The sequence below is a fragment of the Gastrolobium bilobum genome, unplaced genomic scaffold, assembly GCF_033153095.1.
Source record: "Gastrolobium bilobum isolate Gb01-03AN ecotype WA unplaced genomic scaffold, APGP_CSIRO_Gbil_v1 utg28310, whole genome shotgun sequence".
In the NCBI taxonomy this organism is placed as follows: Eukaryota; Viridiplantae; Streptophyta; class Magnoliopsida; order Fabales; family Fabaceae; genus Gastrolobium; species Gastrolobium bilobum.
This window is the reverse complement of record NW_026897130.1, coordinates 4,996-10,981: the sequence shown is the minus strand read 5'-3', so window position 1 is coordinate 10,981 and position 5,986 is coordinate 4,996. Positions and strand designations below refer to the sequence as shown.

The 5,986-nt window shown below is 42.9% G+C and overlaps 1 non-coding gene across 1 annotated transcript; it reads left to right on the top strand.

The window, feature by feature from the left end:
• The first annotated feature begins 5,461 nt into the window (after positions 1–5,461).
• LOC133304393 (small nucleolar RNA R71) lies at positions 5,462–5,568 on the top strand. Its single transcript, XR_009750597.1, has one exon. It is a non-coding gene; the product is annotated as a small nucleolar RNA R71 (small nucleolar RNA).
• Positions 5,569–5,986: the final 418 nt, after the last annotated feature.

Below are 5,986 nucleotides of genomic sequence, written 5' to 3'. Positions count from 1 at the left end.
CCCTAACCAAGGCATGACATGCAAGAGTCTCTTCTCCCCGTGCGCATCCCTCCCCAAGTGGTTAATGATGAATCTTGTTTCTCTCTAACCTAGACATGACATGCAAGAGTTTCTCCTCCCCATGCGCATGACAACCTTGAACAAGGTGAGAAGATTTGCCTAGCCCACACTCAACCTAGGATCTAACATCTCCTCACCTAGGCATGATGATTAAGGGGACTTGGATAAAATTGATGACCAAAGGCCCTTCCCCCATCCCAACCGTACACACCCAAGGCAAAGGTCACACTCCCTCACTCACTCCAACTTCAACAAGAAACCAAAGAAAAAGGGCACCCTCTTCCCTCACCAAGGCTTCGGCCTTCTCAAAGAACAAGAACCCAAAAAGAAACAAACCTCTCCTCCCACCTAAGGCTTTGGCCATTAACATATCTAGGGCATAGGAACATCAAAAATACCTTTAAGCCTCCATCATCGTCTATAGAGGAACACGTGGAAGGTGGACACTTAGAAGATCAAGAGTGACATATTGGTGGAAGAATCACTTCATTGAACATCATCCTTCGAGGTAAGGTCTCTTAGACTCTATGTTCAAGATATGGACCTCCATCCCTCTTATTTTCTTTTCAATTTTATAAGGGCTTAAAGAAATACAAAATCTTCTTCCCTCATTCGAATTCTTGAAAACTAAAAAGAAAGGAAAACCTTGTTAAAGTGGGGCTTACATGTTAACCGAATTGTTAGAGTGCTATGCATGAAACCACGTTGTTAGAATCATCTTCTAAGTCCTAATATCCTAAAGGGCCGAACCTAAATGTGATTTATGGACCAAGTGAGTTTTAGAATCACCTATTAAGTCTTATTATTTGATTAGGTCGAACCAAGGGTGCAAAGGAAGACCAGAGCATTGGAAATACCTACGTGGCCGAACTTGAACTCTAGTGAAGTAAAAAGACAAGACAATAGTGTAAGTGATTTATGGTTGTAGAAGTAGTTTCCCTATGGTTGCCACCCCATTTATGTAAAGTGTTGGTTTGACTGCAATCTGTTATATGGTGCTATACAGTGATATGTTTTGCTGTATGGAACTAATGTTTTGTTCATGCAAGATGTGTTATGATGGCCTGTGCACTAATACCATAGAGGCAACCTGACGAGGACCCTGGATATTCATCCGTAAAACCATGGAGAGTAATTGCCATGGCAGGATTGGTATGATGGTTTTTGAAAGCATGATTTATCTTCCAAACTATGTTTCAAATGTTTTCCATTTTATTATTGTATATGCTATTATATGAGTGTTGCAGGAGAAAGCATCATGGTTTGGAGGTTGCTCCAACTATGAGTCCTTACTGAGACCCCCAATCTCACCCCTCTTTGGGGATCCCCCTTTCAGGTAAAAATGACCAAGTGGGTAAGGAAAGGCAAGAGACTAGTACGTCTTGAAGATGATACCATGCAGTTACTTGTGGATAAAATTACTGAACTTTGTAATGAAGGACTGTATGAGCAGGCTATGATGCTGGTGTTGGTGGAAGTCTTCGGAGACTATGACTACAGTGAATCCTTATGGATTGAATAATGCCTTTTAATTATAGTTGGAGGACTGTAATAGATTATGCTACTTACGTTACTTTAGACATTGCCATGCGTTTAAAGTATTATATCTGGGTAATGTGGATTTAAGAGACTTTATGTTTATGGATTATGCAATCAAGTCGAAAGACCTATATTTAAGGTTATTTAAGGTTAATCGACTATGTTTTAATGTCACAAAACAGATTAGGAGATATGATTAGGACTAGGACTTCATCCTTGAACTTATGACTTATTAGATTGACCCCAAAGAGAGATTTAACTTGAGGAATTTTTCATAAAGAACTTAAAGGTCATAGCATTCGTGGTTGGAATTTTAGAATAATAGGGGACCTAATAATAAAGCTATAGAAGTTAAATTATTAGAGAACTTAGAAATTAATAGGGATACGACGCGTGACATAATGCACCCTAAGCATTGTGAGGAAACTGTAGACGCTAAGAACACATGATTAGATGGATAAGTACGATTGTTAACTTAGTTGAAGTTCTGAATGAAATTAATCCCCTAGAACAATAAAAGTAGACCACGCTTAGGGTAAGCCTTCCCCGCTAAGTGCAAAGTTAAGCGATGTTAACACCTCGGGTGTGTAATTCGGGGTGTTACAACAGGTGTTGGGTTGGGCTCATCCACTGGTGGTCTGGATGAGGAGGGCATGGCTTCAGCTTGTCCCTCCATCAGTGGAGGAATTGCCATCCCTTCTTCTTCTGCCAAAGCTCTGGCAAGAGCTTCGTCCCCAGATGTATGGGAACGGATGACAGAGGGCCCCCCAGATTGATTAGACTGGGGATTGTTGGCTTTGCTTTCTTTTTAGAGGGTTCTATCAGAATCCATTTTCCTCTGTCATTTTTCTTCTGTGGCTGAGCCTCTTACTCAGCCACTGATGTGTCTGCAGCAGATGCTGCTTCTTTGTCTTTCTGTCCCTCTCCTTGTTGTTGCCTAGGAGAGGGTTGTGGGGTGATTTGTTATGGTGGAGAGTGAGCAGGTGGTGGGGATGGAATGTCAGAAAATGTAGAGTCTGAGCTGCTTGGGGACGTCTCCTTTGCAGCTGGTTTTGGTGCTGACTTCTTTCCAATCTTCAGCCTTTTTGCTAAAGGCTCACTCTCCTCCTCCTGGTCAGAGAGGGTGATAGGCTTTGCAGAGGATGCTCCTTCTGGCCTATTGCTGTTGAGGACCCTCTTTATCCTCTGACTTGAACGTTCCCCCTTTCTTGGGGGAGGTTTGGCAGGAGATTTCTTCTTTCCATGTTTGCCATCAGTAGCAACAGGGGCTTCCTTCTTCACCTTGGTGGGAGAAGGGACTGTTCTCCTTGCTGGAACGTGTGAAGAGGAGGAGGATTTTGAAGGAGTGGACTTGGTGGTCTTCTTCTGAGAGGCCACAGGTGTTTCCTCCTCATCATCACTGGTTGGGAAGCGTTGGAGATTGGCAGGGATATGTTGATCGGTGGTAATGTAGGTGCTGCTAAGACCGTTCCAGGTCTTCGCATCAATGATGGATGCCACCCTTGTGCTATCATCAGGGTGTTCCTCTACACCAGTTTTCCTGCAGAGTTTGGTGATGAGGCAGGGGAAGAAGACCTTGGTCTTCTTGATGTCCCTCTTCAAGCTGTTGTAGATGAGGGTTACTGCATCAAAATGGATGTGCTTGATGATGCAGTAAATTTGAACTTGAAGTCCTCAGCTAGCAGAGGCTTCATGAGAGGTGGGGGTAATGTTGGAGTTAGCAAAAAGTGCCCAGAATCTGGATATGTCCCTCATGCTACCCTTGCACAGGGACCCTTTATAGTAGTTGGGATTGTCCAAAGCTACTGTTAGCTTCAGATCCTTCTGAAATATGTACTCCCCATTACTGTCCAAGTGCTCCTTGTACGGATAGTTAGTAACAGTGGGGAGGTGGAGTACTTCTTGGACATCAGCAGGGGAAAATGACACTTGTTTTCCCCTTACTGTGACCACGTCAGGGGCATCTTTCTTCAGCCTCCTCGTCTGGTATAGGAATTCTCCTACCCATTTTAGATTTAACTCGCGGTCCTCAATGGCAAAGAGAAGCCACTTGAGTTTGACCAGTGATTCCTTCATGAATGGAGGCAGAACCAATTTGTCCTGATACAAAGAAATGTTCCTTTCTGGGTACAGAACTATGGTGGATTCAGTGAGCTCTGGCTCTTCGCCTCGGTTGGCTACAGGGGTCACTTCAAATGAAAAGCTTAGTCATTTTGTTCATAAAGGGAGTTAGGGCACAAATGCAGGAGGGATAAAAGGGTTCTGAGTTGAATGGAAGTAGTAGAACTTGAAGAAATCAGAGACCGAGTTTAAATAGACACTGGGGGAGAAAATGAAAGGTTTCTGGGACGTGGCGGTTGAAGATGGGAGATTGAAGAGGTAGTGGAATGAGGATGTTACAGAACGAGTGGTCAGCAGTTACTGACCAGTAACTGATGGGATGAGTGTGAGAAGATGGAACGTTTAGGTCAGGACGTGGGAGAGAGGGAAATGAAAGGGTTCACTCGTCTTAATGGTTGAGAAGACAGTTGCTTTTTCTGTGCGCGTTTTCAAGATTTGCAATGAATACAAATAGATATGGCTACGTATCTTTCTAAGTGACTCAGCAGGGACAGGTGTCCCAGTCACTCTTGCCACCTAACCCAGGGAACGTTCCCTTTGTCTTTTCCTAACTAATAATTAATTAATTAATCTGAAATAAATAACAAGTAAACATGCTACAGTGACTACGAAATAAGGAAAAGGGAACGTACTAACCTATCACCTATTATTTAATAAATCTAAATGAACATGTAACAAAACATATAATTATATCTATATATATATATATATATTATTGGGATTGTGTGGTCAGGGACCATCCCAAAACTACGTTCCTGGAATGGAACGTACTTTATTTGGACTTTTTGGATAGGAACATCAGATGTTCCCTCCTTTTTGGGAGCTATGTGGTTATGGATAACAACCCCAAAACTTTGCTCTTTGTCAGAGAGCAAATGTATCTACTGGGTTGCCTCCCAGTCAACGCTTAGTTTAATATCTTTAGCTAGACATGGTACTTACCTCTCAAGGGGTTTCAGAAATGGTTGAAGGGACCTCAGTGTCCCCTAGTAGTGATCCTGGTGTTCTGGTTTGAAGGTTGGCAGTAATCTGCCCCAGATGGGACTCAATGTTCCTGACCACTGCATCATTCCTGGTGACATATTCCTTGACATAATTTTCCAGGGTGTTGATGCGTTGGTCATCTCTGTGGAACGGAACATAGTTGTTTCTTCCTTGTTTAAACGTTCCACTGCTGCTACCTTGCTGATACTGCTGCTGATTGTCGTTGAATGGTCTCTGGTTAATGGGTGGCCTCCAGTGGGTGTTGTGGTTCTGATCCTTAATGATAGTTCCTCCAGGGCTTGAATGTGTATTTCGTCCTGCTTGTTGATTGTCTCTGGTGAAGTTCCTATTGCTAAAATTTTCTTCATAACACACCAATGCAGTGGATGGGCAGTCTGCTGAGTCATAAAGGTCACCACAGGTTGAGCATGGTTCTGTTTCAGTTGCTGTGAGTTGTAAGACTTTCCATCCTTGGTGCTGCTTGGTCAGCTCTCAGGTTTTTCACTTCATTCATGAGTGATGCCAGCTGCGCTTCCATGGCGTTTTGTTTATCCAGTTCTAGCATGCCTGGCTTCCTCACTGGGCTCACTCTGTCTATTGGCCATTGGAGACATCTTTCAACAGTCCCCCTTCTATGATTTCGTACCTTGATTCAAGTGTTCCTGTAAAGAAATATCCTCCTGCAACAAAATCTAAGTGAGATTGAGAAGTATGGTCAAGTCCCTTATAGAAAGATTGTAACACTCCCCAACTCTCTACTCCATGGTTTGGACATTTTCTTATGATGTCCTTGTATCTCTCCCATGCTTCATAGAGATTTTCTCCATAAAATATTCTGAAGTTAGAGATTTCAACTCTAACATCAGATTGTCGAGACATTGGGAGAAACCACTCTATGAACTTGTTAGAGAGTTCTTCCCATGTGTGGATTGATCCAGGGGTGAGAGTTTTCATCCATGTTTTAGCTTTTAAGCCCAAGGAGTGAGGGAACAACCTCATTCTCATGCTCTCCTCTGTTACACCCTCATCTTTAAAATTATCACAAATATCTTGGAATGTTGTGAGGTGTGTGTAAGGATCTTCTGCAGGGAGTCCATTGAAGACCCCTGCTTCCCTAATCATGTGGAACATGATAGGTTTTAGTTCAAAATTTGGTGCTACAGGGGGAAGGATTACTCCCCTATCTGGTCTGTTCCTGAAAGGAGCAGCCAAAGTTATGAAGTTCTGTTCATGGGGAACCTCTTCATTGTTATTATTGTGATCAGCCATGTTTTCAGGAAAT